This window comes from Electrona antarctica, assembly GCF_951216825.1.
Source record: "Electrona antarctica genome assembly, chromosome: 3".
NCBI classification, from domain to species: Eukaryota; Metazoa; Chordata; class Actinopteri; order Myctophiformes; family Myctophidae; genus Electrona; species Electrona antarctica.
In genome coordinates this window covers 4,542,610-4,551,277 of record NC_136808.1, presented here as the reverse complement: position 1 = coordinate 4,551,277, position 8,668 = coordinate 4,542,610, and positions in this window count along the sequence as shown.

Here is an 8,668-nt window from a genome sequence, read left to right as displayed (position 1 = left end):
AGGGCCTGGCTGGAAACAAGTTCTTGAGCTTAGCCCAGATACCCTGGGTAAATATAGTAACTTTGCTTTGCTTTGCTTTGGTCACACACATAGTCACACACAAACGGACATTGCTGTTCGTTGGAGTGGTTGCACCACTAAAAATGTAACATTTGATCAGTTCACACTGGGCTGCAGAAGAGAGTTCTGACCAAGTGCATTTCCATGAGGAATTGCAGTTGCTCTCTGGTTTCACATAATTACAACACAGCATTTCATATTGACATAGTCTCCAGTGCACATTGGCAGATCAAATTTACAGAACAGGAGTATATTTCTAGTGAAACTTTTTAATGTAGTTTCCCCCCCCCCCCCCCTCCCCCTGATCAAATTATCATCCAGTCGAAACACCAAGCACAGTTTGAAGTTAATCCGACAGGAATGTAGTGACCTCTCTTAATCCATTTTGGGTGGGAACCCCTTTTGGTGTTTTAAACATTATGTTATAATTTAGCTATTGGAAAAATAGCAGATCTACAAGCTCATAGCGCGCCACCGAGTGGCGCGCTACGAGCTTGTAGGTCTGCTATTTTTGAAAAATAGTAAAAAATGTGGCGCAAATCTTTGAATATATATTCTTTCAAAGTGAATGTTTTGAACTCGGGTCTAAATGGGTTAACTACAGTCAGCATTATGAAACCGCTGTGAGCCTGAATCACCCACCTAGCAACAATAGTCTCTCTCTCTCTCTCACTCACCCCTCAGATCATTCCGTCACTAGGTGAGGGCCGGGCCAAAGTCTATTTTTATGTCGGCCTGTTCTCTGAGCTGACTCACTGAAAACGGCTTATTTAAGCCTTGTTCAAACAGAGAGGGAGAGAGAGCAGGGTGGAGACTTGGTACACGGCAGGTTAATGGTACAACTCCCTCAACCCCACAGCAAACACGCATTACTGAACATTCACATTTTACAAAGACGCAGTTGGGACAATATAACTCAGGCTTACCTACACACACACACACAGTCACACACACACACAGTCACACACACACAGTCACACACACACAGTCACACACACAGTCACACACACAGTCACACACACACACACACACTGTCACACACAGCCACACACAGACACACACACACACAGTCACACACACACACACACACAGTCACACACACACACACACACACACACACACACACACACACACACACACACACGCACACACAAAGTCTTGAGAATGAACCACCTCAGCCAGTGTCTTGATGGCCTTGCAGGCTTATGCAAAAGGCTAAAATGTAACTTAGATGGCATTTAGATTAGATTAGATTCAATGTATTGTCACTGCACATAGTATACAAATACTTTGACGATGAAATGAAGAGTGGCGTCTAGCCAGAAGTGCAATACAGTGATGCAGTAAATGACAGAATAATACAGAAAATGTACAGTATGTACGGTAATGTATACAGAATAATATATAGAATAAATACATGTAATGTAAACAGATGCCAGGTCATTGAGACCCGCGCATCCTATATAGTATAGTGTGTATACTCTCAATGTACAGATCTTTCTTGAAATTATAACGCTTAGAGTGAGGATAGGTTCTTTGTTTATACCTGATATATGATCCTATATCACTATTTCTATGCATTTTCCTTGCTTACTGTGAGTCGCTCTGGTGTCTGCTTAAATGCCTAAATTGTAAATTGGTTTATTGAATTGAATTATGGATTAGTTTGAGTTTGTCATCCATAGGCCTCACTCAGACCTTTACTGCATTGCTGTATGCTTGTTGGATGAATGTTGTGTAGTGTCACATGGCCGCCCCAATGCATTTACAATGAAGTCACATGGTTTGTAGTCCACATTTTGGACTACAAGCTGTTGTATGGCTTTCGGCTGTGTTTCGACTGCGCCCCTCCCCCTCATACAACACAAATGTTGTGTCAAACCATGTGACTCCCATTGGAAATGCATTGGGGCGGCCATGACACTACACAACATTCATCCAGCAATGCAGTAAAGTTCTGAGTGAGGCCTGACAATGGTCGCATCATACAGTCCTATACCTTCAGAAATGGACGAAAGAATCCAGAATCTTTTTCGCACTTCAAAAGCGGAATGTTTTGGACAAATAGGTTCAGGTTCTTATGGCAGCAGAATTATGCTCTATCCACAATTTATTTCTCCACTAAGTGAAACATCACTATATTTGCCGCGCTGGAGTAACAGAATAGTATTGTTGTCTGTCTGCCAGTGTTGTTTCCATCGACTAAAACTAAGACGAAGAAATGTTCGTCGACTACCTTTTTTCACTGACGAAAACTAAATGGAAACTACATGAAAACTAAGCTATGATGACTAAGACTAAATATACTGACAATTTTGTCAACAAATAAAAACTAGACTAAAATGTTAAAAAGCGACTAGTGGACTAGAGATCCAGTATAAGTCATTTTACACTTGGTTGCATGCTGAAAATAGCCGATCTACAAGCTCACAATGCGTCACAGCGAACTTGTAGATCAGCTATTTTCAGCAAGTGTAAAATCAGTCATTACGACGGCATCAAGGCCCACCAAAATACATTTTAGTCGACTAAATCAACTGTAGATTTAGTCGACTAAAATCGCATGGCATTTAGTCGACTAAAACTAGACTAACACTAAGGCATTCCAGGTGACTAAAATGTGACTAAAACTATATGAAAACTATTCAAAAGACTATGACTAAAACTAAAATAAAATTATGCTGCCAAAAACAACACTGCTGTCTGCACCAGTGGTGTAAAGTATACTAAGTACATTTACTTAAGTACAATTTTGATGCATTTGTACTTTACTTGAGTATTTCCAATTTCCAGTACTTTTACTTCTACTCCACTACATTTCAGATCAAAATATTTTACATTTACTCCACTACATTTATTAGTTACCAGTTACTTTGTAGATTTTGATTATTATTACAAAACGTCGAGTAACCTAAAATAGCCTTAGATCTTGTAGATCTGCTTTTTTCAAAAGATTTTTAAACACTTCAAAACTTAAAATGGGACATTCTGCATAGTGAGTACTTTTTACTTGGTACTTTAAGTACATTTTGATGCCAATACTTTTGTACTTTTACTCGAGTACATTTTGAGACGCAGCTGACCGAGTAAAAAAAGAATTGTGGTATTTCATCATGAGGACCAATTATATGAAGACAGGTTGAAAAGTGGTGAAGTGGTCCTTTAACCCATTCTGGGCGGGAACCCCTTTTGGTGTTAGCATTATGTTATGCTTTAACTATTGAAAAATAGCAGATCTACAAGCTCATAGCGCGCCACTCGGTGGCGCGCTATGAGCTTGTAGATCTGCTATTTAAAAAAAATCAAAGAACCACTGACATAGCTTTTTCAGAAAACTGTCAGGATGTAGAAGACATTTTTAGAATCTGATCTCAGGTGGACAGCTAATCTCCGACTGATGGCAGCGACACTGAGCACACACACTCCCTGGATGTTTCACATGGGCCTGTTATAGCGCCACCAGGAGGCAGAGTTTTGCAAAACATAACTATTTTAATCGTAGGCTACTCCTACCAAGTTTGTCCAAACATCACACATCTCTCTACAAAAACCAGAAACTTCAGCGGACTGTCAACATAAATTTGACTATGGAAATGTTACATCCATTAACCCATTTTGACCTGAGATCAGATTCTAAAAATGTATTCTACATCCTGACAGTTTTCTGAAAAAGCTATGTTTCTATGTCAGTCGTTCTTCGATTTTTTTAAAATAGCAGACCTACAAGCTCGTAGCGCGCCACTCGGTGGCGCGCTATGAGCTTGTAGATCTGCTATGTTTCAATAGTTAAAGCATAACATAATGCCAAAAGGGGTTCCCGCCCAAAATGGGTTTTAAAGCCAAGTTCTCGAGGTCTCACCAATCATTTGAACCTTTCAGGATGAATTTAGGATTGAAGTGCTTTTTAGTCTAATCCAATTTAAAGACGCTTAGGGTTAATGTGGATACAGAAATGTGTTTTGATATTTTAAATAATTTATTTTACAATATTTTAGCATGCTACACTTGACCGTATACTTTGTTTTGAATTGAATGTCCTATTGAGAGTAAAGATACTTTGTTACCACCATCTCTTTAGATGTTTGTTGTTTGCGTCAATCACATCTCACTGAAAAACCATGAAAATATAAAATTAGCACAACAATTTCAACAGAATTTCTGCAAACTGAGTTGAGCGCAGAACTGGTAAGTTGTAACTAGCTAGCTGCTCCGGATCTCAACCTGACGAGTTTAAATTTGTCTTCACAACGATGCGGCCACAGTTCAGCGAAACGGCGAGAACAATAAAAATTGGCGGCCAAGTCCCCATGCATGCAGCGCGGCTATAAAGCTAGCTGATAGTGCTGAGAACCTGCAGTCCACTGAGCCCTGATAAGACCTCACAGCGCCACATTATTCATTCACGGCAACAATGCGCTCACATCTGCCATGTTGACTCGGCAAAGGTCAGTGAAGTGTCACCACCACGACGTGCTGCACGGCCAAGACAGTGCACTAGCGCTCTTGAGTACATTTGATTAAGAGCGAGACACTGAATTATGTACAATTTTGCACACGCCCGGGGAGGCCTTTATTCCACGTATATATCGTTGAATACAGTCGATAAGACTGGCCTGAAAAAAAGAAAAAAACTGCCTCACTGACGCAGTGTTGTTTTTGGCAGCACATTTTGATATAGTTTTAGTCCTAGTCTCTTGAATAGTTTTCATTTAGTCTCAGTCACTATTTTAGTCACCTGGAATGTTTTAGTGTTAGTCTAGTTTTAGTCGACTAAATATCATACGATTTTAGTCGACTAAATCTACAGTTGATTTAGTCGAACAAAATGTATTTCGGCGGGCCTTGATGCCGTCGTTTATTTTCAGCAAGTGAAATAAACATGTTGTTTATGGTAGGGGAAATAGCCAATAATGCACTTTTGCACAAAATAACACCTGGACCATGGGGACGTAACAACTACAAATAAAGGTAAGAAAGTCTTCTAGCATGGAATTCTCCTTTAAGTACAGTACTTAAGTAAATGTAAATGTTACTTTACAGTACACCACTGTCCACACGTCGCGTACACTCATCGAGCCAAGGTTCAAGGGTCAGGGGTCAAGGGTCAAGGGTCCAACCTTCTCCATCTACCTACTCCTCCGGCAGCTTCTCAGAGTCAAAACAATTTTTTTATTTATGTTTATTGTTTTTTTCGTTTTTCATACATGGTGATGCTGAAATATAGGAGCGGAGAGGGTCAATACAGCAGACCAAGAGACAAAAACAAAAGACAGAACAAAACAAAATGACAACAACAAAAGCAACACATTTAGCAGAAGTCAGTATATAAACAGATAAATGAGAGTATAGTATAAGATCACTACAGTATTATGAGGCATTATCATTGCGAAGCATATTCAAAACATCAACATTCGTTATGTGTTGGGTGAAGGGTCCCCAGACTTCATCATACATACATTACACTTTTTTTCTTCAAAATATAAGTTATCCTTTCCATAGCACAACAGCTGCTCATTTCCCTGAGCCATTGGCTCGCGTGTGGACTCTGAGTGTGTTTCCATGTTAGAGCAATTGTGCGCTTTGCTTGGAGTAGTGACATATCTAGAGTCAAAACTAAACTAAACTAAATAAAGTTTATTATATTATTATTAAAACAATTAACACTGCAGGACTGTGCTGTGTACGTTACTTTTACTTTTACTTTACTTTAGTGTTTTGTTTTTATTCATTTATTCACATTTCAAATCATGTTAAAGTGAATTTTAACCCGTTCTGGGCGGGAACCCCTTTTGGTGTTTGAAGCATCGTGTTATAGCTAATGAAAAATAGCAGATCTACAACTTGTAGGTCTGCGATTTTTGACAAATCGTGAAAATGTGGCGCACATCTTTTGAGTATATTCTTTCGGAGCGAACGTTTTTAACTCAAATCTTTGCTTCTGGGGGGTCCCAGCTGGAACAACATATTTTCAGATGGGGGTCGGCGGCCAATTACATATCATTTTTGGGGATCCTTGACGTGAAATAGTTTGAAAAACATATATAGAAACATAGGGTTTTTCAGAAAACAGTCAGGATTTAGACAAAACGGGTTAATCAAAAGTATCCATTGAACTACATTTTCTTCTTGCAGGAGAATCTCTTCCACTGCTGTCACAGTGAGTTCTCCTATGCTGCAGTGCAGATAATAGACATGTGATGAACTAGGGACGGAACGACTGATTGATTATGGGTGAAGTGTTCCTGTAACCATTATTGGAACCAGACGTGTGTACGATGGGTTATTTAGAGTCTCAGATGAGGCTCGGTTTGGTTCGAGTTAAGATTTAAATTCACACCAGAACTATTTCTGCTAATCGTTGTTGGCTCGTAACTGTTGTGGAGGAGAGAGTGAGAGGACTGGAGAGCAGGTATGCGTGCCTGTGTGCGTGCGTGCGTGCGTGCGTGCGTGCGTGCGTGCGTGCGTGCGTGCATGCGCGTGTGCGTGCGCGGTGCGCGCATGCATGCGTGTGTGTGTGTGCGTGCTGCGTGTGTGTGTGTGCGTGCTGCGTGTGTGTGTGGGGGTGTGTGGATAACCAGGCCATGGCTGATAAGAGTTGCGTGACGTGAGCTGGATTCATGCCAGTACTTCCAAGCACACACAAGCACAAGTCAGTCAGTAAAGTCACAAAGCCAAAACCACCTCTGAGTAAACACCGAGACCGATAATCAGTACCACACAACTATGTTAGCATCTCAGCTAGCCACGGGTTACAGCTATAGGCAGGACCAGAGCCTTAGATAGAGACAGAGTTATACGCAAACTGCGTTCACTTCATGGGGCTTCAGTCCAATGGCGGCTGTCCTACATAGACTTCTATTGGTCACTTCATGGGGCTTCAGTCCAATGGCGGCTCTCCTACATAGACTTCTATTGGTCACTTCATGGGGCTTCAGTCCAATGGAGGCTCTCCTACATAGACTTCTATTGGTCACTTCATGGGGCTTCAGTCCAATGGCGGCTCTCCTACATAGACTTCTATTGGTCACTTCATGGGGCTTCAGTCCAATGGCGGCTCTCCTACATAGACTTCTATTGGTCACTTCATGGGGCTTCAGTCCGATGGCGGCTCTCCTACATAGACTTCTATTGGTCACTTCATGGGGCTTCAGTCCAATGGAGGCTCTCCTACATAGACTTCTATTGGTCACTTCATGGGGCTTCAGTCCAATGGCGGCTCTCCTACATAGACTTCTATTGGTCACTTCATGGGGCTTCAGTCCAATGGCGGCTCTCCTACATAGACTTCCATTGAGAATGGGGACAACCAACTGGAACCAATCAAGTCCTGGACCGGAAGTATAGGCAGAAATGCATTGGACTCAGGCAACAGCCCAGCTTTAATGATCTTAAATCCCTTTATTTTGTAGTAATAGTACAACATAAACATTAAAGAGACTTTAGTTGTTACTCTACAATACTTTAAAACAGTTGTCATGTTGCACACATGCCTAAAATAGCTCTTATTTGCGCCGCCCTCGTTGAAAACAATGTATTTCCAACTCCAGCTTGTCTCAGTTCAGGGCTGCACGAACAGCGCTCGAGCCCTCGGTTTCTACCCCCTCAATGTCGTAACTCTTCTAAAACCAAACCAAAAGACTCATTCTGTCCTGTGCTAAAGAAACATGCAACACATGTCTGTCTTTTACACAGAACCAAAATATCTGACCTACAAACGGTTCTAAACCCATTAAACCCTATAGCGTCCCTCTTCTGGGGTGATCAGTCTGCAGAAAAACAGCCGACCTACAAGCTCACAATGCATTGCAATGTGGCACATTGTTTATGTTTATGTATGTATTGTAGAGGGAAATAAAGGAGGGGGGGGGCTAGTATAGACCCCTAGGGGACTCCTTTCAACTAGTATAATGGGTTTATGTGGGATTTAAGAGTCAAACCAAGCAACCTGACCTCAAACGTGAACTCCTGTCCTGTCTTAGGAGTCAAACCAAGCAACCTGACGACATAGAATGACATAGAAACAGAGTTTTTTTTTTCCAGAAAACTGTCATGATTTAGAAGACATAATTTGTAGAATCGTACTCAGGTTTAAGTGGGTTAAGAGTCAAACCAAGCGACCTGACCTCCAACGTGAACTCCTGTCCTGTCTTAAGGTGTCGAGTATATATCCCGTACAGTCTCCGTCTGTCTGTGAATCATTTCCAGGACGTCTGTGGGTTGACGGTGAGCCAAGGCAGCGTTATCTGCTCGCTGATCAGAACATGCTGGACGTGGACATACAGTATAGTAGGCTGATGATAAGCCTTTGATTGTGCCTATCAAACACACAGCTGGCAGCATGAATTATTGGCCGGCAGATTGGCCCGGCCTTTGGGTTCATCAAAGTCGTGGACAGACTGACAGAATGACGGATGGACGTGACGCAGGTTAAGTCATTTTGGGCGGGAACCCCTTTTGGTCTTAGCATTATGTTATGCTTTAGCTATTGAAAAATAGCAGATCTACAAGCTCATAGTGTGCCGCGCTACGAGCTTGTAAGTCTGCTATTTTTGAAAAATTGAAGAACCTGCACTGACATAGAAACATAGCTTTTTCAGAAAACTGTCAG